We start from the raw sequence: 23,763 nt of genomic DNA, 5'->3' as shown, positions 1-23,763 counted from the left end.
GCACAAGTTAGTGGGAGTGCAAGACAATGCACAAATTAGTGGGGGTGCAAGACAATGTACAAATTAGTAGGGGGTGTAAGACAATGCACAAGTTAGTGGGAGTGCAAGACAATGCACAAATTAGTGGGGGTGCAAGACAATGCACAAATTAGTAGGGGTGCAAGACAATGCACATAACGAGCAAGACAATGCAAGTTATAAGGGGTGCAAAACAATGCACATAACGAGCAAGACAATACAAGTTATAAGGGGTGCAAAATAATGCACATAACGAGCAAGACAATGCCAGTTATAGGGGGTGCAAAACAATGCACATAACGAGCAAGACAATGCCAGTTATAGGGGATGCAAAACAATGCAAAAAAGACATGCAAGACAATGCAAAAGAGACATGCAAGACAATGCAAGGTGAGAAAATGCATGACAATGCAAATGAAATACGCGAGACGACGCAAGGTGAGGAATGCATGACAATGCAAATGACGTGCATGACAATGCAAGTATGGAAATACATGACAATGCAAATGAAACGTGCAAGACAATGCAAGGTAGGAAAATGCATGACAATGCAAATGAAACGTGCAAGATAATGCAAGGTGAGAAAATGCATGACAATGCAAATGAAATATGCGAGACGACGCAAGGTGAGGAATGCATGACAATGCAAATGACGTGCATGACAATGCAAGTATGGAAATGCATGACAACACAAATGAAACGTGCAAGACAATGCAAAGTAGGAAAATGCATGACAATGCAAATGAAACGTGCAAGACAATGCAAGGTGAGAAAATGCATGACAATGCAAATGAAATATGCGAGACGACGCAAGGTGAGGAATGCATGACAATGCAAATGACGTGCATGACAATGCAAGTATGGAAATGCATGACAATGCAAATGAAATGTGTATGACAATGCAAATGAGATATGCAAGCTAGGAATGCATGATAATGCAAATGACGTGCGTGACAATGCAAGGTGAGAAAATACATGACAATGCAAATAAAATATGCGAGACGACGCAAGGTGAGGAATGCATGACAATGCAAATGACGTGCATGACAATGCAAGTATGAAAATGCATGACAATGCAAATGAGATATGCAAGCTAGGAATGCATGACAATACAAATGACGTGCATGACAATGCAAACATGTAATGAAATGCATGACAATGCACATGACGTGCGAGACTATGCATGTTAGGAATGCATGACAATGCAAATGACGTGCATGACAATGCAAGCATGTAAGAGGTACGCTACTCGTGATGTTGAGATACAACTTCAAAACAAGATGAGACGTACTAAATGCAAGAACGACACGACGTATAACTAATGCGCGCTTATTATAAACATGACAATACATTGTAATGCAATATATTTAAAGCGATCTGCGAAACTCACAAGATACAAAAGAATACGAAAAAAAAGGATATACCTTGCGCGTACCGAGCATCGCACACAGAAGACACGGTTCGAGGTCAACTCGGAGGCCAGTTAAGCTTCAATAGTGTGTTTTCTTACACTTTCTTGAGAGATGAAGGTTCCGAACAACATAAATGACCCAAACAAGGGTGTTGGAGATGCATCGACCATAAGGAGAGTCCATCGGCCACCCATCAGCCACAAAATGAGCTCATCAGCCAAATATTTAGCCGATCGGCTAACAATTTGGCCGATCGGCCAAAAATGGCAGTTTCAGGGCAGTTTTGTCTTTTAGCCTCAGGTCTTTAAATATGGGGTTCCAAACCCCATATCCTTACTTCCTCAAACTCGAAAAACATTTCTCTCTCCCTCTAGGTGATTTTCTTCGCTTCGATCTTCGTTTTTCTCTTGTTTTCGGGCCTTTTCCATTGTTCGATTTGCGAAATCCTTCCCGCTTCGCACACTTTGAACCGATCAAAATTTGATTTCGGTGTCCCTTTCTTGGTTTTCACCTCTTGGGGTTTGTTTCCCCCCGAGTTATACCTCGGTCTTCATGCCTTTTCCACACTCCAACCTTTTCTCTCATTTTTCACCCCTCGGGGTTGACTTTTGGGTTGACTTTTCGCATTCTCACCCATTTTTCACATCCTCGGCCATTTTCGTACTCTTCTTGAGATGGCAGACGACATTCCACGAGGCGGGACTCCCCCGGAGTTGGATATGGACCCTGAGGTCGAGCTCTTGCCTCTCCGTGTCCGACCATTCGACCCGACGATCTATAGGCCGGCGGTTCACGTGTTGCCTCCCGATGGCATCCACAATTTCAGGAGTTATGTGTGGGGCGCGCCACTGGAGCTTTTGCTGCGCGAGCCAGAGTCACATCTGTCCTACGATGCTTCTGAGGTACACTCTTCCTCTATTTCATTTTTCGCAATGTAGAATAATAACAGTGATAGTCAATCCGGTTCTTTAACTGCTTAACCCAGATACACTGATACATCATATGTGTAGTTCACCGTGAGCACACCTGCACCCGATATCTGTGTAATCTTGAACACATGCATACACACTGCATTTTCAACTGAATAACCCAAACACACTGATACATCATATGCTGTAGTTTATCTGTGAGCACACCCACACTCGATATCTGTATAATCTTGAACACATGTACACACACTGCATTTTCATCAATTCTAAATGCTTTTCAACACTGTATTTCTAACATTGCTTTGCAACTGTTTGTTTTGAAAACAGGGAGATTCCCATGCCATCCGGGGGTATGGAAACATCATCGCCCGCGGTTGGTATATGAAGCTGCCTGATGCAGTCCGTGGCATCGTTGATCATGCCGGCATCGGCGTTTTCTGCAGGGGACTCTTGCGCCTCATTGCGAGTAGGCCTCTTTTGGGCGCACTAGTGGAGAGGTGGTGGGACACCACTGACTCCTTCTACCTTTCTGCTACTGGGGAGATGACGATGACTCCCTTTGACTTCTCCATGCTCACAGGCATCGGAGTAGGGGGTGATCCGATCCCTTTTGACACCGATATAGACGAGTGGGACGCCGCCCAGATGTACTTGCTTGGCGATCAACCTCCTCTCTCCCGTCTGGGATTTGTGAGGTACTCTTGGTTTGAGGACCACTTCAGGATTCAGGCACCCACGACTTGAGAGGAGGTGGAGTAGTATACTCGTGGCTTTATCATGTTCCTGCTGGGGGCCATACTCTTTGCCGACCGGGCGAACATTGTCGCCCTTTACTTGCTGAGCGCACTGGTGGACGTGACCAGGATCCGGCGCTATGACTGGGGTGGCGCAGGCTTGGCCACTCTCTATGGATATATGAGCTCATTTTCCCGCCGTAGCGGACAGTTGCTTGGGGGCTACTGGCGAGCCTGGGAGGTATATTTTCCCTTTCTGTCTTTTCAATTATGCTTTACATTATCTGTACACTGCACACACTGCAAACATGCAATCTGCTTTACACTGACTGTACACTGCACACACTGCACAATCTGCACACTACTACGAACATGAAATCTGCTTTATACTGACTGTACACTGCACACATTGCACACTCTGCACACTGTTCTGTGATTTCTGCTTTATCTGCATTTTGCTTTATCTGATAAGCGTACCTATTGTTGCTCGGTTGCATTCTGTAGTTGTGGGTGTATGCCTACTTCCCTAGGCTTGCCCCAGTGCCTGATGTGGAGACGCCCCCCATGGTTCCATTTTCTCGCCAATTCGACGTGAGGTGCGAGCGGAGGCCTAGGGAGCCTTTCCTGTTCTTCTGCCGTTATTTCGATACCATCACCTCAGCTGAAGTATTTCGAACCTTTTAGTTCATTTAAGCTTCGCTTTAAGTTATAATTTCAATATTAGATTAACAAACTATATATTTTGTCATTTACAGATCACCTAGCAGCCCTGGGTGGTGTTGCCCGATAGAGTGAGAGATGGGTACGGGGGTGCTCGGGAGACTGCCCGTTGAAGGATTCTGCTAGAGGGCCCGGTCTATCGGGCTTGGTATTTTGGGGAGCGCTTCTTGCGGCAGACCCTGGGCTTACCGAAGCAGACAGTTCCAGCGCCTCCTCCTACCCACGTGAGGCATACCGAGAGGTACACCTAAGAGGAGATGGTGGACTACACGATTGGCTGGGACTCTGAGCCCTTTAGAGACGAGGGCGACTACACCGAGTTCATCTAGGCCTATCTGATGCGGCCTTTGACCGGTGCTCGCCGAGCTGAGAGAGAGAGGCCTGCGGCGCTAGTGGCAGGAGCAGGAGCATCGAGGGCACCTCAGGCCCGTGGGAGGAGTGGGTCCCGGAGAGGACAGGGAGCTGGATGGCCAGAGCTGCCCATGACGATGACATGCCGAGGATAGGGTAGGGAGACTTACCAGATATCCATCGCTCCTCCTCCGGCTGATCATGAGCTTGTCGGGGTTAAGGGCTCTACTCCAGTACGTACTATACTTTTCATTCTGTACAGTCATTTCATTTCATTTCGTTTGATATTTCGCAGAATACTAATGATTTCAACGCTTTTGTAGGCTTCCATCGAGTACACTCGTCAGTTTCTGGAGCTGACGACATCCGTGATGGGGATGCTGCAGCGGAGATTCGACCTGTTGACCATCTATGGCATCCCGGTAAGTTCCTTCAACCGCAATCTCAAACTTTGCATAATCTGTTCCATACTGATCTGATGTACCACATTGTCGATAAGGCACTCGATACACAGCACTCACGGCACTGATACGCTGTAACTCACATATTGCTCATAGCATTGCTCACGGCATTCATACACTGTACTCGGACACTGCTCACAGCATTCATACACTGTTTTGCATAGCATAACTGATGCATTTGCCATTTGTTCGTTTCAGGCCCCATTCCAAATTCCGGTTGCGGGAGGTGTTCCAGCTGGACCATCTATACCTACTCGAGGAGGAGGGGGAGTCAGGCGGGGGATGACGATCCACAGCCGAGGCAGTCACAGACGTTCTCGTGCTGAGAGCAGTTCACGAGAGCCCTCCCTCGATGATTCTGACGAGGAGGTAGAGTCTTCTCGGGGTGAGGCTAGAGATAGCTCAGATTCAGACTACGGAGCTGGCGGTGGTGATCCTAGACCCTCGTCCAAGAAGAGGACCAGAACGGATTCCTGTACTCGAGATGACTGATATTGATCCAGACTTTTGTTGCTTTTCTTCTTTTTAGCTTTGTTCAGACATTTTGTTGCTTTTCCTTTTTTGTTTTACTTTTCTTTTTACTGGTAGTTTGAGCACATTGTACTGCCTCAGACAGGTTTTATTTTCTCAAAACTATGTATTTTTTGCAAAAAAAGAACATGAATGAAATGAAACAGCTCTTTTGTCCAAAAAGTGTTACATTTGTACATTCTACGCATCGCATCGCATTGCATTACATAACAATGTAAATGAGATTTGAACTTTTGTTTTCAAAACCAAACACTCGAATTGCAATTGATCAGGTAGTGAACCAACTAACAACAAAACAACTCGATAAACAAAACAAAGACCTTGACAAGCTAACCAAGTGTAAATACAACTCGATAAGCAAAACAAAGACTTAAAGAATGCAAATTACAACTCGATAAACAAATGTACGACAACTCGATAAGCAAATAGGCGCGACTTCATAAAATCAACACCGGAAGGCATTGGAAGTGGAACCAATCACAAGTTCCCAACATGTTCAACACATAGATTGCCCATAGAACAAGGGGAGAGGCCATCGGCCACAAGAAATGGCCATCGGCCAACATTTTTAGCAAATCGGCCAAAAGGGATGGTCGATCGGCACTATATTTGGTTGATCGGCCAAAAATGGCAAGTACCTCCAGAATGTTGACACCTGTCTTCCACTCAACACCTTATCTTCTACAAAGCCCCAGCTTCGTAGTTTTTCTCATTTCAACACCGATTTGCACCAAACGGAAGAGTTCCTTGTCCAAAATCTCACAAATTGGATTGCCAACTTGGATGGCTCGGAAAAGCTGAATTTCTGGGGCTTCGGCATAAATGCACTATTCGCGTTGGGTCGCACCCCGCTGCGTTTTCCATTCCTCTATGCCGTGGTAAGATTTTGGAATCCGGTAACACATATCTTTAGCTTTTGCGGTCAAGAGATGTGTCCTACTTACGAGGATTTCCAAACTTTAATGGAATCCGAGCATAAAATCTTGCCTCAACTCCGGTTCGGCCACATCCAAGCCCTAGGATGGATGTGCGGCCTTACTTTGCATGACGCTCGGTCATTGATTCACGATGGGGAGCTGGACATTCCAAGCTTAGTTTGTCAGTTTTCTGATGCCGGTGACCGCGGCGATCATAATTGGCAAGGTTATCGGCGACATGCGCTTTGCTTGTGCATGCTGTCTCATTTCTTACTTGCCCTAGGCTCCGGTGGGTTTAGCACTCGTTTGATTGAGGTCGCCGAGGGCATGAAAGAGGGCAAAAGCTGTATTGCCATGACGCTAGCCGAAATATTGATGGGATTGGTTGCTTTTCATTGCTGGGAGACGGCTAGGTTTGCGGGGAGTCCACTACTATTGCAGGTAATGTTTCCCACCCCATCTCACATATATATTGCTCACATCACTCGGCCCTCAGGCTCGATTTTTTTTTTCTTTCTCAAAAACCCTTTGCTCACTTTTTTTCTCTCAACATACACCTCTCTATTCTTTAATCTCTCATTTTTCATCCCTCTCCAGGTATGGTTGATGGACAAATTGAGAGTAGTGGACTCGTGTCCAGCATATTTAGCTCGCAACTATTTATTCCGACGACGTCTAGTCGATGCCCCGAATGAGAGATGGTGGTACAACTGGATGTGCAGTTTGTCTGCAGACCACATTGCTTGGCGTTGCCCTTGGCTCAATCTGCCGGCAATGAGTTACAGCATGACCTGTCAGCCCGGGATTCAGTTGATTGGCATGACACACTGTGTCTTCTATTTTCCGTTCCGATTCCAGTGCCAGTTCGGACATGATCAGATTTGCTCGGAAGAAGGGATTGAGTACCCTGCTACATTTTCGATCTAAGGCGCGCAGCTAGCTCGGTATGTCGCAGCATAGAGGACGAGATAGCTTCTGGCCCCCACTCCCACTTTCAGTTTCACCCTCTCTGATGAGTGCATAGATTGGCTTAATGAAGAGGCATAGGTAGGGCCCACTTTGGCATCAGAGGCTTCCACAAGCTCGAGGAAGGGACGCAGGAACACCTGACTATGCCCCGGATTTATTTACTTTTAATCAGAACTGGACACACTTGAGATCTGTCACTGAGATGCACAACCCCGAATTCCAGCAACTGGAAAGTTGCCCCTAGTTTGAATAACACTGCACTGGAGATCACAACCGAGCTCTTGAATGCTGAATAGTCAAAGATGACCAAACATGATCACATGGACAAAGTTGATCGGGGAAGTGTTTATGGCTGGACTTCAAGATGAAGTTGCCTACGTATCCCAAAGATGGGAATCAAGCCTTACGTAGTTCAGCTTAGGTTCACTCGAGTATTTACGCTCTCCTTTTGCGCTCTAACTTTTGCCAAGGCTGCCCTTTGCGGGTTTTCAACCTTGTGAGCTCAGTTTTTATGATTTCAAATTTTCTGTGCTCTAATTTTTGCCTAGGACACCTTTCGGGTTTTCGGCCTAGCGAGCCGAGCCACTCAGGGAAAATATTTCTTCAACTTGTCCATGTTGATCGGTTGAGAGAACTCTAGGCCATCTAGGTCCATTAGAACGACAGCTACGCCTGACCAGAAAGACTTGATGATGTAAGGACCAGTCCAATTGGGTCTGAAATTGCCCGTAGGGTCGTGGATGGGAGCTCGATTGTCTTTGAGCACCAAATCTCATTCTTTCAAATTCCTGGACTTAACTTTCTTGTTGAAAGCCTTGGCAATTTTGCATTGATAACCCTGAACATGGTACAGTGCTTTCAGCCTTCTCTCATCAAAGAGAATGAGTTTTTTGAATCTGCTCTGTTGCCAATCTGCCTCAGCTATTTGACACTCAGCCAGCACTCACAATGATGGAACCTCAATTTCGATAGGCAGAACGACCTCCATCCTATAGACTAATGAATACGGAGTCGCCCCAGTAGAAGTTCTAATTGAAGTCCGGTAGCCCCACAGAGCAAATGGCAGCTTATCTGGCCAGTCCCAGTAAGTTTCCACCATCTTCTGCAGTATGTGTTTGATGTTCTTGTTGGCGGCCTCAACTGCTCCGTTGGTTTGTAGCCGATATGTAGATGACTTGTGAAAAGCCACGTTGTATTTCTTCAACAAGTTGATCATTTCCTTCTTGAAGTGGGAACCATTATCTGAAATGATCTCGTTTGGGACCCTATAGCGACAGATGATGTTGTTCCTAATGAACTTTGCAACATGCGACGCCTTCAACAATGTATAAGACTGGGCCTCAACCCACTTTGTAAAATAGTCTATCGCGACTAGAATGAACTCATGCCCATTGGACCCCTTTGGAGTGACAGCCCCGATCACATTAATCCCCTAGACTGAAAACGGCAATGGCGAAGTCATGTTGTACAGCTTCGACGGCGGAATGTTCATGCAGTTTGCATGGATCTGACATTTGTGGCATCGTCGGAAAAAGCCAATACAATCCTCCTCCATGGTGGACCAATAGTAACCCTGTCTAAGGATCTTCCGGGCTAGCATCACCCCGTTCATGTGCGCTCCGCACTCTCCTCCATGGATGGCCTCCATTAGGTGGTTCGATTCTTTAGCATTAACACACAGCTTATGCATTCTGAGATGACCTCTCTTATACAGTTTACCCCCGCAGATGATGAACTGAGCAGCCATTCTTCGAATTGCCCTCTTATCTTTGGCATTTGCCCCTGGTGGATACGCCTCTTTTTCTAAGAAGTTCCAAACATCGTAATACCAAGGGTTCTCATCTTGAACCTCATCTATGGCAGCAATCAGCTCATAGGCCGGTACAAATTTCTGGTCAATGATGATCGGACGCATCCGGACTCCAAAAGGGATGTCTATCATAGAAGAGAGAGTTGCTAATGAATTTGCGAACCTGTTGTTCTCTCTTAACAGATGAGCGAAATTTAGTTTCTCAAACCGAGGAATCAGCAAATCCAAGGTCTGGTGGTAGATTCTCATCTTTTCTTCTTTGACTTTCCAATCTCCTTTAGATTGAGATAAAATAAGGTTCGAATCCACGATGACGCCCAACCGTTTTGCCCCTAGTTCTAGGGCAGCTTCTAAACCAGCAATACATGCCTCATACTCTGCTTCATTGTTCGAAACTTTGAACCGGAGTTTGAATGCTAGAGGGATACGGGAATTGTCGGGTGCTATCAACAACACCCCTATCCCATACCCGTATTGGTTTGACGCTTCGTCAAAGTACATTGTCCAAAACTCTTCTTCGACATGCAAAATGGCCTCGTTTGGGAATAGGTACTCAACTACTTCATCCCCTTCAACTGGGTGATCGGCTAGGAACTCTGCTACCGTTCTTCCCTTTACTGACTTGCGCGTTACATACTTCAAATCGAATTTGGAAAGCAGAAGCAAACAACGAGCTAGCCTACCTGTAAGTGCCGGTTTCTCGAAGAGATATTTGATGAGATCTAATCTCAAAACCAATATTACAGAGTGAGCTGACAGGTAGTGCCGCAGCTTCCTGGTAGCCCATACCAAGGCTAGACAAGCCTTCTCCAGCGGAGTGTAACGGGTCTCATACTCCAGCATTTTCTTGCTCAGATAGTAGATAGCCCTCTCCACTTTGTCCTTAGACTCTTGTGCGAGCATGCAGCCCATTGTAGTTTCAGTCACTGAAAGGTACAGAATCAACGGTTTCCCCAGCTCAAGCGGTGATAACACAGGTGGGTTCTGTAAATATTGCTTAATCTGTTCAAAAGCGGCTTGGCATTGGCCGTCCCGTTGAAATTTCTTTCCTTTCTTCAGGAGACCAAAGAGTGGTTCACAAGTCAAGGTTAATTTTGTAATAAACCGACTTATGAATTGCACTTTACCCAGAAAGCCTCACACCTCCTTTTTAGTCCTTGGTGGTGGCATTTCTAAGATGACCTTCATTTTGGAAGGATCGACCTTGATACCTCTCTGTGTGATCAAGAACCCCAGCATTTTCCCTGCCATAACACCAAACGTACACTTCTGAGGATTCAGCCGCAACCGAAATTCTCCGATCCTTTGGAAGAACATTTGCAAGGTGGTGTAGTGGCCCTCTCTTTCCTTGGACTTGAAAATCATGTCGTCCATGTACACCTCAACCTCTTTGTGGATCATGTCGTGCAATATTGTGGTCGCAGCCCGTTGATATGTAGCCCCAGCATTCTTCAGCCCAAATGGCATCACCCTATAACAATAGGTCCCCCACGGGGTGGTAAAAATAGTCTTCTCCCGGTCTTCAGGTGCCATTACAATCTGATTGTAGCCTGAAAAGCCATCCATAAACGAAAGCAACGCATGCCGTACAGTGAAGTCCACTAACTCATAGATATGCGGCAAATGAAAGTCGTCCTTCAGACTGGCTTTGTTCAAATCCCTGAAGTCCACACATACCAGAATTCTGCCATTTTTCTTCAGCACTGGAACTATGTTAGCCAACCAAGTTGGGTATTCAGATACTAGCAGGAACCATGCGTCAATTTACTCGGTAACCTCTTCTTTGATCTTGATAGCCCAATCCGGGCGGATCCTTCTGAGTTTTTGTTTGACAGGTCGGGCCTCTAGATCAAGAGGGTTCCGGTGCTGTACAATCTCAGGATCGATTCCAGGCATGTCTTCGTAGGACCACGCAAAAACATCTTTGAAATCTTTTCATAAAGCGACTAAGCGCTCGCGTTCCTCCGGAGACAACGTGGACCCAATCTGGACCAACCGCGGGTCCTTCTCAGTACCAACATTAATTTGAGTGATTTCATCAACCAGCGGTTTTACAAACCTCTCCTGCTCTTGATCTAGCAAATATTTGAAAACCGGAGGAATTTCTTCCTCGTCGTTTTCATCGAAATTTTGAAAGTTTGAATTAATGCAATAAATCAAGGGTACGGAAAAGTAATCGAAGGCCACAGCCGCACAATTCTCATTAAGTACTTCATCCAGTCCATCTGATTCTTCTGTTACAACAGACTTAAAAGAGAAAGAAAAAGATGATCTGGACGAGATTGTGGCATCCGGGTTATCACTCCCAGGAATACCAGACTCAGACTCAGACGAGCTGGAACCTGATTCTGACTCTACAGATTCGGTGGAATCAGATTCCGGCTTACTACCTGACCCGGTGCTGCTCGATAAGAATCCTTCCTCATAATGCCAGACAAGGGAGGGTGCGATGGATGCATCCAAAATGCTTGAAGATAGGCTCACAGCCATTTCATTCCCAATCATAGACACTAAGAGATCATCCCCTAAGCACTCATGTACGATCGGATCAAGTAGACAAGCCAGTGTTAACCCCATTTTGATCTCGGTGCTCTCGGAATCCACTTCCTTACACTGCTCAACCTCAGCTGATGGGTCTGTCTGCTCCTCGGCAACATCATCCCCGGACAACTACAAGTCAAAGAATATCTCAAAACCCGGCAGGCGCCTCTTCTCGGCATTCAGCCATGGTTCTGGGAAGCCGCATGTAGACACCCCATTTTTGACCGTCCTCAAGACTTGGACGTCATCGTTTGAACACTCGATGATCATCCATGTTCGTGTTCGTTTGGAGTTCTCAGAGGTTTCGGTAGCGCGCCTTGCCTCGAGACCTCTCGACTTGTTTGTTTTGTGCTTGGTTGTGCACCAAACACTTGTGTTTTTGCTTCTGAGGGCAGAAAATGGCTTGTTGGCCATCCCCATACCTCACCGGCCTTGGCTTGAGGCCACCGGCCTTGTTTTCTTGCTACCGGCCAAAGATTTTGGTCGGTCGGCAATGTTTTTGCTCGGCCGGCCATTTTTGTTGGTCAATCGGCCATATTTTCCAACCGACCCCTTTCCATTTACTTTTGGTAGATATTTTATGCCAGCTGTCACAGATGGCATCCACAATACACCCCCTCCATACACATGTAGGGTTGATTTCAGAGTTTGAGTTATTTTTTTTATCAAAAAGAGGTGCTGCAGTTGGTGTTCTTGAAGTGTTCTTCAAGGGTGAGAACTTACATTTTTATTTCCCATTTTTTCTTAAGATTTTAGACCTATTTTCATATTGTTTTGAGCTTAGTGTATAACTGATAAAAGTTCTGTATTTTCATGCTTGTTATAGTTGCTTCAGGTCATTTTGGTGTTGGGGGTTGTCTACCCCCTTTTAGGACTTGTTTGGCCTCTTTTTGTGCCCTCCTCTTTGGATTTTGTAACCCTTTTATTTTGGCCTTCTCACCACTGAAATTTTCACCACTGAAATCCAGAGGATTTTCAGTGGTAGAGAAGTGGTTTTGAGGTCTTGTATCGGGGAGGGACACCTCTTTCCCTTTGTGACTCATTTGCTTGCATTTAGGGCTCATAAAGGTAACATGTTTGCATAGCTTTATTTGGCTCCATTTCAGAGGGTATTTGGTGTTAGTCTATCATGTTAGACCTCTGTTTCATGTTGGTTCGATGGCCTATTGTTTGTATCATGCACTTGCTTTGTAATCCCCTCTATTGTCACAACATGTATCATGCATTTAGACCATCATACTTGCATGTTTTAGCTTGACTTCATGAAGCTCTTATCCATGTTTTGACATGTTTAAGCTCTGTTTGGTGTTGATTTGGTCATGTTTTCCATGTTTCGTATAGCCACCATGTATCCTACCTTGTTAGCTTTGAGTGTATGAGTCATGAGCATGCTTTATTTGGGTTATTTCAGTGATTTGGAATCATTTATCATGCTATTTCAGTCCATGCTCCATGCTTGTATGCTTGCATTTACCATCCTTTCAAAGCTTTGAAGAGTTGTTCTTTTGTGCCTTAAAATAGGTCATTGTGCATGCCTCTTTGTTTAAGTCCTTGGGCTGCCATATCAGTAGGTTTTGGGGCTCCTTTTGGCATATTATAGTTCTGTTTTTCTTTGAATAGTCCATGCCATGTGTGCTTAAGGTAGTTGTAGTGGAGTGCCCTCTTTGTGGCTTTAAATGCCCCCATTTTTACGCCCATTTCCTAGCGTGTTTTGGCCTCATCCCATGCATGTTCTAGCATTATTTTGGCCTGCCATGGGACTGTTTTGGGTCACCTTGGTCCTTTGAGACTTAGTTGATATGGCCATGGTTCAAGTCCTTTGGCTAGCTTTGAGCTTTAAGTCTATTAGCATGCCATGCTTGTCTTGTTTAGTTGATTTGGCATCGCACTTAACATGATTTCAGAGCCTATTGCATTGTCATATTCTCATGTTTATCACATCTCACTCATATTTGAGGATTGTGCATTGTTGCATAGTTTATGGATCAATGTGTGAACATGCGTGTTTTGCCCTTTCGGCGCCTTAATTCATCACCTTGGCTACTGTTTTGGACGTGGCTGAGGTCTTCCCACTATGGTCTAAGTCCATCTTTGTATGTAGCCGCATGCTTAACATGGTACATCTTGTTGCATACTTGCTAGTTTACCTTTAGTCACATGCTCGTGTAGGTTGCTTTGCATTTGGCATGCTAGCTACTTTAGCCTCTGTGTGCATGCTTGAGCCATGTTGCACTTGGCATATTCATGTTACATTGCATTACTTTGAGTCGGCATGCTCATGTTGCATTGTTTGCATGCATTGCACTATATTTGGCATACTTGAATGCATTGCATTATTGTTTGGTTTGGGGCGTCAAACCAAACATGAGGATCAAGGGACGTTTCGTACTAAAAGTGACGAAGCGTGCCTCAATCCTCGGTCACCGACACTCTTGACCCAACATGATAGAGTGTGTAGCATTCATCTGTTTGTTGCATTCATTCCATGTTGATATGCACCTTTGACACCTTTGGCCATCATGTATCGAAATGCGTGATTGGTGGCCCGAGGGTTGAGAGCCATACTCCCTTGAGTTCATAGCATGATGGGGAGGGTGGTCGTGCATACATTTGGCTTGCAAATTCCATGCCATGCATTGTCTATCCTCTGTTGCAGCAAAACCAGTGTTCCGCAGGAAGAAATGGCCGGTCGGCAACTTTCAGTGCCGGCCGACTACCAATATCCAGCCGATGGCCCCATCTTTGGTTGATTACCATCCTTCCATGGCCAGTAGTCCTGTCTCTTGGCCAGTGACCTCCCACAGTGTTCAGGGGGTGGTTCAGAAGCAGCCTTGGGACTTGTGCAGCTTTCAGAGGCATGAAACAGTGCAAACAGAAGCAACAGTTGGCATGGCAATGGGTTTCCGAGCGAGGCGAATTAAGCATGCATCATCCAATCATTTCGAGGCGGAGCTACGACAGCCTCTTTAATTTCATACTTAGATTGTTTTGTAATTAATTTGTTAATTACTTAAGGGCTTTGTAATATTTAATTAGCTAGGGTAGTTGATTAATTATTCGGTCTGTATTATTTATTCGGACCCTCTGAGACAGGGCAATGCTGTAATAAGCGTGCGTGTGTGTGATGCATGTCTTCCAACCTCCACTTATTTCTCTCTTTTACTTAACCACTTACGATGGTTAGTTCTAGGGTGCGTTTCAATTAGCATCCTTATGCTATGCATGTTTGCATCATTCATCTGTATTGCATGCACCAAGCTTGGCGCATCATACTAACTGCATTGTATTTAAGTTCCAAGTTGAATACATGTGTCGAGTTGTCGCACCTCATATGCCATTTTAGATTAGCCAAGCCTATTCTAGTTGCATTTTGCCTGCGATGCATTAGCCATCTTAACATGGACTTGGATCATACATTTGATTACTAACACGTTCTTTGTTTTGGCTCGGAGTACACTGTGAGTGTTTTATGCTTTAGCATCTTACATGTATGTGAGTGTTAACATGAAAGCATGCTTACCATGAGGCTAATTGCTTATGTGATATAACTGCCTGAATGCCTGTGGGTGAAGGTTGGATTGCTTGGATTGGAATAATTCATCGAAATCCGTGATTTAGCCTACTTACGAGTAGCAAACTTCAAACCGTTTTTCAAACAACAAATATGCGATGTTTTGTTCCAAATTAGGCGACCTAGTCTATACTTGTGTTTTGTGCGTATCACATAGTAAGATTAGCTAATTACCCGGAATAAGAACACATATGTTTTCAAAACTCAATATCATGCTTAGTACAGGCCGATCTTCGGATCGGGCGAGCGGGGGTGCTCATAGCTGACCTTCCCCAATCGTACCCAAGTTCCTGAGCCGAGACAACTTTGGTGATGACGGACACGTGGCCTTAGGCACGAGGTAGGGTTTCCTAAATTCCCTCAAAACAAAATATTTAGATGGCGACTCTGTATCTAGCAAAGTAGTCCATGTTTTGCACTTCTTTCTTAAAAATCAGTTTTCCAAAGTGATTTGTCGGATTTGGACTCTTTTGGTGATTTATCAATCTCATATCGCACATTGTGAGATTAGATTCAGAACCGTGACATATTGAGTCTGAACTGTGGAAAAGCATAAGCCCACGAGGGTGCGTCCACACTGCAGAACGGAAAGTCTTCCCCCTTCCAGACGAAGCGTCCGTTCAAGGTGCCCTGAATAGGCCGATGCATCAAATCAAAATGCCTCCCGGTCTGCTTGGCTCTGGCTCTCCCAGCCATTTCCTTACCTTTTCTCACCCAGCCCTCTTTGGTGGGCAAATAACCCATACCAAACGTATACGGGTTGTGTGGCACTTCGGCCGATACTGTAATGCCTTTCCATCCACTTTTCCTAGTCCTATCCCAGGGATATACTGGAGCTTGTTCATGAGGTACACTGACTGTGCGCTGACATACAACCCCTCATCAATAGCTAAGATATTCTGAACAACCCGGGCCTCGGCTAGGGTGAATCCTGATAGGAACACATCCTCCGTGCCATGCTCGATTTCCAAAACCGATGTAGACACCTCTGGCGGCGGATGGATTGACGAATTCCAAAACACTATAGCCACCCCTTCCCGTGGGGGTATTTCAACATCTGATGCAAGGTGGAAGAGACCGCCTTTAACTGGTGCAACCACGGCCTCCCTAGGAGTAGATCAAAGGTTGCAGGAACGTCCAAAACATGAAAGTCAATCTCGTGCTGTCCTGGACCAACCTGGGTCTGAATCTGCACAGTCCCCATCACTTCTCTGCTTGTATTGTCATAGGCCCTTATTACTTGGGCAGTTGGCACAAAGTCCGCAGGCTTCAACCCGATTGCATATGTTGTCCTTGACGGGCACACGTTGATGGCGGATCCTGTGTCAACAAGAACTATCGGTATCCATTTGTCTCTACACTCAACAGAGATGTAAAGAGGTTTGTTATGATTTGCGCCCTCAGGCGGCAGTTCCTTGTCAGAAAAGGTCAACATCGGGAAAGCTCCTCCCGGAAAGACCAGCCCTACCAGCTGCTCAAGCGTGGTGTCTATTGAAAGTTTGGCCTGTCCATTGCAGAAAGGACAGCTTGTCTATGTACGCTTGAGGCCATAAGCAATCCCCAGATGGAGATGTCTGCTTGTATCTTTTTAAGCTGTTTTAGCACAGCCTCCTCTTCGAGCAGCTTTTCTTTTTGCTTCTTTGCCTCCTTGTCCTTCCTAGATGCCTCTCGTTGATCTAAGTGTGGGGGTTTGAAATAACGCCTGCTTCTAGTCATGTGGTCTACTTCACCAATGTACCAGGTATCATCCGGTTGGCTTTGTCCCCAGTCTTCATCAGTATGGGCAAGACATAGATCATCATCTTCCCACCACATACCATTGGCAGCTGACAAACATTTGCCCAGCTCCGTTACAACTATTCTTGTACCCCTAACACCTTCCGTTCCTGTGCTCGCAGCACGTTCTATCCCCACAGGGCTTTGGCTTTTATGTCTCTCTCAAAATCCTCGACCCTTTCCCGCTCAAACCGCTTCAGTACAGCCTGCTATTCAGTTTCTTTCATACCCAAACTACCTGTATTCTGAGAAAAATTCTTAACACCGGTGCTCTCTGGCGGTGTATCCTGATTTCTGGCCCTTCCGGCCATAGTTGATGTCTCCATCCTTGACGGATCCTGTTTTAGCTGAGGTTGTTCGACAACATCTGGCCAGTCATCAAGCCACCCAGTAGACTCCGCTGACCTTTCCAGACCAAACCAGTTGACAATCACGTCTCCTGAGTCCTGTCACTAAAGGAAAAATGGTGTATAGCAACATTTTTTTTGTGGCGTTTAGGAAAACGCCACTATAAATTCACGAAACACAACGTTTTCAAAAAACGTTGTGTCTAACCTCAGTGAAACGGCGCCGTATTGGGTCAATGTATTCACCGTCAAAACTCCGTCTCTTTGAACTCAGTCTCTCTTTCTCAGTCTACCACAACTCAGTTTCCCTTTCTTCCAAAACCCTCGATTTGAAGCTCTCACTCTCTCTCGCTCGCTCGCTCAATTTCTCATTCTCAACCCTCGATTTGCTCGATTGCAGATCCAAAACCCTCGATGGTTTGCGCTTCTTCGATCTCTGTCGCTCGCAATCGAACTCTCTAGCTATTCTTCATCGATCTCTGTCGCTTGAGGGCTTTGCTCTAGCTGTTCTTCATCGAACTCGAACTCGATCTGTTCTTCATCAAATCGATCCATTCTGTTCTTCATCAAATCGACTGTTCTTCATCAAATCGCAGATCCAAAATCCAAAATCGATCTGGTAAAAATTCATTCTGTTCTTCATCAAATCCATTCTGTTCTTCATCCTCTTGCTCCTAGTTTTCCAGGAACTCAATTTTGTGTAGTGGTAAAAATTAATAAATAAATAAAATGTAGTGAGAAACTCATTTACTATAGCATCATTCATTTTATATTTCAAGTTTAGAAGTTTGAGTCGGTGATGTTGAGTAGTGTAGCTTGCTACTTTGTATTTTAAAATCCTCTTCCCTGTTGCTTTGATTGATTGTAGACTTTTTGCTTCACTTCCTTTCAGGCGTTCGTTGATAGTGGTGCTCAGTCAACAATCATATCTAAAAGCTGCGCTGAGCGCTGTGGGTAAGTTCTATGTATTGCACTTAGTTCTGAACAATTATACCTTGCTTCCTTAGAAAGATTAGTAATGCAGATTAACATACAAAAACCTGCGCGTGCTTGAACTACCTGTAATCTTGCATTGTTGACACATAATAAAGCATGCATTAGAATTGAGGTCCTTTTGATTTTTACCAATTATCTCTTAAACTGATCCATAAATGTATAGAAGAGTTAATTTACATAAGAATTCTAAGAATGAGTGGACAAATCAGTTTTTAGATCAATGCATTGAGTAATGTTATTCTAATATTGATGGACGACAATAGAAAAAAGTAAATGATGACCATTAGAATATGACATACTGTCGCCCTCATCATAATATTGCTTCTAGTTTCTTTCCTTGAAGAGCTTTGAGATGACACTTGTGCTGGAAAAAAGTAATTTGAAGTTTTCAAAATGTTAACAAGTTTAAAAGTATATGGAAGATATAATATGCTGGTTCATTTAACAACAGACTGTCATAGATTGGCAATATTATTGAATTAGGCATGTGCATATGTGTGTTTATATATATGTTCTTTAGTTCAAATGGTCGGGAATTGTGCCCTTCAATTTAATTCAGTTGGAAATATAGAGGTTTTACATTTTTTCTTACTGGTATGAAGTATGCACCAATGCAATAAGAATGATCTAAGTTCATATGATGTGTAGGTGTTTTAAAAATCGAGGTCATCAACATAAGATTTTTCTTTGTTTATATGTAGACAATGCTTACACTTCATATCATTTGCCTTCCCATTTAATTAAGCTATTACATGTAAATAACAAAATACCCCCCTATTTGAATTTAATGAAAATATTAAAAAATTATATTTTATATAGCAAGTTAACTCTATGTATCAAAAACAAAATCTAAAATTCTTAGAATTGGCTAAAAATAGTGATTTCCCCAAAATATGGCATTTTTTATAATTAATGTTTTAGGTTCCATTTTTAGCTCCTAACTACAAACATGGAAAAAAAAAATGGTATGAGATCTTCAACTTTAGGTGTTTTAACTCTAAGAGATTCCTAGCTCTCAAAAACCAAGTGTCATAAGTTGGCTTTTGGACTCTCACTGGACTTGGACATAACATGCAAAAAACTTGATGGCAAAATGCATCTTAATTTTGAACTAATGCATCCTAGACTAATGCAATATACTCATACAATTTTGCCTGAGATTGGATCAAAGCACACATTTCATTGCCTCATAACATTTTCAGTCACTTGGACACTTTGAATACACCTAACCTAGACACCTAGTCTATGATTTGTTTACGGAAATTTCGAACACGCAAAACTGTAAATCTTGTAACTGATAAAATGTCCAACCTAGAGAAATTGATATGTGATGCACCTATTATTTTTGTTCTTCTAAGTTTTAGTAAGTGGTAAACCTTCAATGTTGATTTGGCATTAACTACTGGTGGATTAAGTGAACTTTTATGAAGTTTCCAACTTAGGTTGTTCGTAATGAATTGTAAATAGAGGATTCACTATGTAGAAGCTCTGCTTCCTGCGTGGTATTGGAAAATAGTAATGGCTACATATGTCAATAACAGTTTCTTTGCGTCTAGTCCTTAAAAGTTCTTCTTATGCCTGAATGAAATGTTCATGTAGTTTTTTGGAATCCAAATGAAGGGTTATCCCAGCACTTTTGGTCTTTAATTTTAGCTACAAAAATGTTTATTGCCAATCTTGGTATATATGTTCAACAGAATGCCTTAAATGAAATTTTTTGTTTATGGTTTCTGGCATTATCCATGCTCCATCTATGGGATGTCCTATCTTAGTCCTAGTTGTAGATCTTCTCAAATCCAGACATGTCTTGGATCTAATTATATAGCCTATTGCTGCTTTACTCAACAGAACTAAGCCACCAAGTTAGCCAACAGAATGGTACTGTTGGGGTGCCAACCAATATGTGCTATTTGATATATACATCTCTCTCTCTCTTTTTTTATTTTTTTCCCCAAATTTTTTTTTAATTTTTATTTTTTATAAGTGAGGCAAGTTGTCAAAACATATAGATCATGTAGTCTAGATTATGGAGAATGATATCTTAAAAGAGTTTCATTTTTCATTTTTTTGGTGTTTTATTACATCTGATCCAGTAATATTCTGCTTTTTAGATCATAATTAATTTAATTTTTTGTATTACAAAATATTCTATTTGAGGTACGATAATTGATATACTGCTTTCACAGATAGTTGAACCAGATCGATCTCTCTTGCTCTTTATCTCAGGTACATTTTTCAAAGCAATTAATTCTTTGGTAGTTTTGTTTGTTTTTCATTACTTTCTTTGTTTTTCAAATCAATTAACTCTCTAATTTAAGATTTTGTAGATTTGTTTGTTTTCATTACTTTTGAGAAGGGGTGGTAATTGATTTGCAAGACAGTTTGGGATTAGATAGCTTATACTATAGATGGTCTCATGATCTCAGAGTGACAATGTATGAGATTATTTGGATTTTTGCAATTAATTATCTATTTGGAAAGTGTGCTTGGTCTATATTTTTGTGCTTATATTTTTTGTGTAACATTATGATTTTGAATTTCTAATGTTTATCATAAATTTTTGTTAAGTAATTTGAAATCTACCCTCGTCTGCACAGTTTTCTTTTTGGGCTTTGATAGGGACACAAAAATGGTGCTATACAAATGAAATAGAACACTACTAAGATATATTGGTATGTGTGGGTGTTCATGTAGTAGTGAGAACTCGTTGCTTACTTGTGAGTACAAGAACAAACTAAATGAAGCATACCTAATATCGAGTACTTGCCATTGTTATGTGCTATCAATTACAATCATGGAATTTTTTACTTTGTGATCAATCAGGATAATCTGGTTGTTCTTGTAGAATCTTCATTAGAGATACCTAGTTATCTTGATGAAGTTCTATATCATAATCTATCAAGAGCATTGTAGAAACTTTTAGTTTCTTCACTAATATGCTTCATGCTAGAAATGCTTCTAGTAAGCTTGATAGTGTTGATTCAAGTTGCACCACCGGGATGCAAAAATCATGAAAGTTGTTAATTTAGCAAGTAATTATCCATGCATGCATAAATAGCCGTAGACCCGTCCAAGAATCTTCATCAGAGATACCTAGTCATCTTTGATGAGGCTCTTCTTGGATTGTCCAGTTTGGACAATTCAGGAGCACAAGTCTATGTTGTAATTAGTAGTTCTATTGCTAAATATAGTCCATCTCGTATAGATTTCGTGTAGTAGCTCCTCATGTTCTCCGGGTGCATACTAGACAAGGTGTAGCAATACACCCAGTCTGTGTAGTGTACTTGGAGAACCATGGGGAGGTGCTGCTGAAATTTTGTTAGAGATAGATAGAGTGGTATGAGCTACTTTTTACAATATAGACTGTGCATTCCTGAATGGGAAAGTAGGATGAACCAACCTATTAGAGAAGAGTTAGAGGTGAATGGTGTCATGTCACATGCATTATAAGGTACTTAATTGAGGTTAAGAATAATTAAAATGAAATGATAATTTTAAACTTTGTTGATTTGACAGTGACATTTGTAGTGTAAGACAAAGTTAGATGGATAAAAGTTGGATAAATCAGCATATGTTGCATCCAAAATATATAGAAGGGGTTAAGGAATTTGTTAAACTTGCATGCCAAAATAATCCTCTATCAATTGAAGTCACATGTCCATGTAAACGGTGTCGGAATGTCATACTAGTGAAGAAAGACCTTTTGGGGGAACATTTAATGGTCAATAGGTTTCTTCTAAGCTACACCAGATGGATTTTTCACGGAGAAGATTTACCGGCGTCTGTGCCATTGAATGAGAATGTCAGTGATTCGAATGATGGCGATGAAGTCAATGAAATGATATATGAGGGGTTCGGACTTCCTCCACCAAGCTTGGTTCATCGTGCTAGTAATGAGACAGGAAGTTCTAATATCGAACTAGGCCCGGATAAGAAAACTGAAACATTTTTCAGTTTATTGAAGGAGGCCGAAAGAGAGTTGTATCCAGAGTGTCACAAGTTTTCAACGTTGTCATTTGTTGTTCGATTGTTGCATATCAAGTGCCTTAGTGGATGGAGCGACAAGTCTTTCACGATGTTGCTTAAACTTTTGAAGGATGCATTCCCAAAAGGTGAAACTTTGCCAAAGTCGTTCTATGCAACGAGGGCACTCCTTAGGGAATTGGGCCTCGATTATCACAAGGTACATGCATGCCCAAGAGATTGCTCACTGTATTGGAATGAGACAGCTAGTAGAGATGATTGCATAGTGTGTCAGACGCCTAGATACAAACAGTTTGAGGGTGAGAAGAATGATTATAAAAAGAAGCAACAAAGAATTCCACAAAAGATTGTGAGATACTTTCCTTTGATTCCAAGGCTTCAAAGATTGTTCATGTCATCCAAAACTGCTTCATTAATGAGATGGCATACAGAGGGCCGAATTGATGACGGCAAAATGAGACATCCTGCTGACTCTTCTATTTGGAAAAATTTTGATACTTTGTATCCCAAGTTTGCGAGTGAGCCTCGCAACGTCAGACTAGGTTTAGCATCGGATGGATTTAATCCATTCAAGGCAATGAATGTTGCTCACAGCAGTTGGCCAGTTATTGTGATGCCTTATAATTTGCCACCGTGGTTGTGCATGAAACAACCTCATATGATGATGATATTGCTCATTGATGGTCCTTCTTCACCTGGCAATAACATTGATGTCTACTTGCGCTTGTTAGTGGCATTTTACATATTGTGCCTAATGAGTTGAACCAAGTGGTTGACGGGTATACACCCTTGGCTTCTCGTTTGGGTGTTTTAGCTCGAGATGGGAACCTTATGCCCCTCACTTATAGAACTTGGAGCCATGTACCGAAGGAAAATAAAGAGAGAATTTGGAGAGAAGTAAAGGTAAAAGAATTATTTCATTTTACATATCAATTTTAATCTTAATTTGTTATTATTTATTATATTTGTTTCATATTTTATAGTTGCTAGTTTGTTTTTGCCATGCATTTACTTTTACCTTAATCTACTTTTATGTCCAAGTGTTGAACTTACTTTCCCATTTCTTTGTGCTGTTTAATTGAGCATTTGGTGTATACGTGTCTTTTTCCATAACTAGGTTGGTTGCCGACAAAATGATATGAGTGCATTTAATTTTACCTTAATTTGCTTTTATGTCCAGGTGTTGAACTTCCTTTCCCATTTCTCCGTGCTGTTAAATTGAGCATTTGGCATATACACGTCTTCTTCCATAATTAGGCCGGCTGCTGACAAAATGATTAGCTAAGTAGTAAAACTATATTTACTTCTATGTTAACATGTCATGCATGGTACTTCATTTATATGTTAATAATGGTTAGAACTTAAAAGAACGGAATTATCTTTAGAACTTAAAAGAACGGAATTATCTCTGCAACTTTAGAGGAATCTCTGTTTTACTAAATTCGCTACTGCTAATATTATCTTGATTTGTGAAATTAGCTACTGCTGTGGGCTTGCTGCTGTGTGTATGCTGCTGCGTGTATGTTGTTGCTGCTGTGTGTATGTGTAGACACCCCATTTTTGACCGTCCTCAAGACTTGGACGTCACTGTTTGAACACACGGTGATTATCCATGATCGTGTTCGTTTGGAGTTCCCGGAGGTCTCGGCTCGCGCGCCCTGCCTCAGGATCTCAAAACTTGACCGTTTAGTGTCTG

Source organism: Camellia sinensis, chromosome 4, assembly GCF_055761805.1.
Source record: "Camellia sinensis isolate YWXY chromosome 4, ASM5576180v1, whole genome shotgun sequence".
NCBI classification, from domain to species: domain Eukaryota; kingdom Viridiplantae; phylum Streptophyta; class Magnoliopsida; order Ericales; family Theaceae; genus Camellia; species Camellia sinensis.
Note: the sequence above shows the minus strand (reverse complement) of the source record.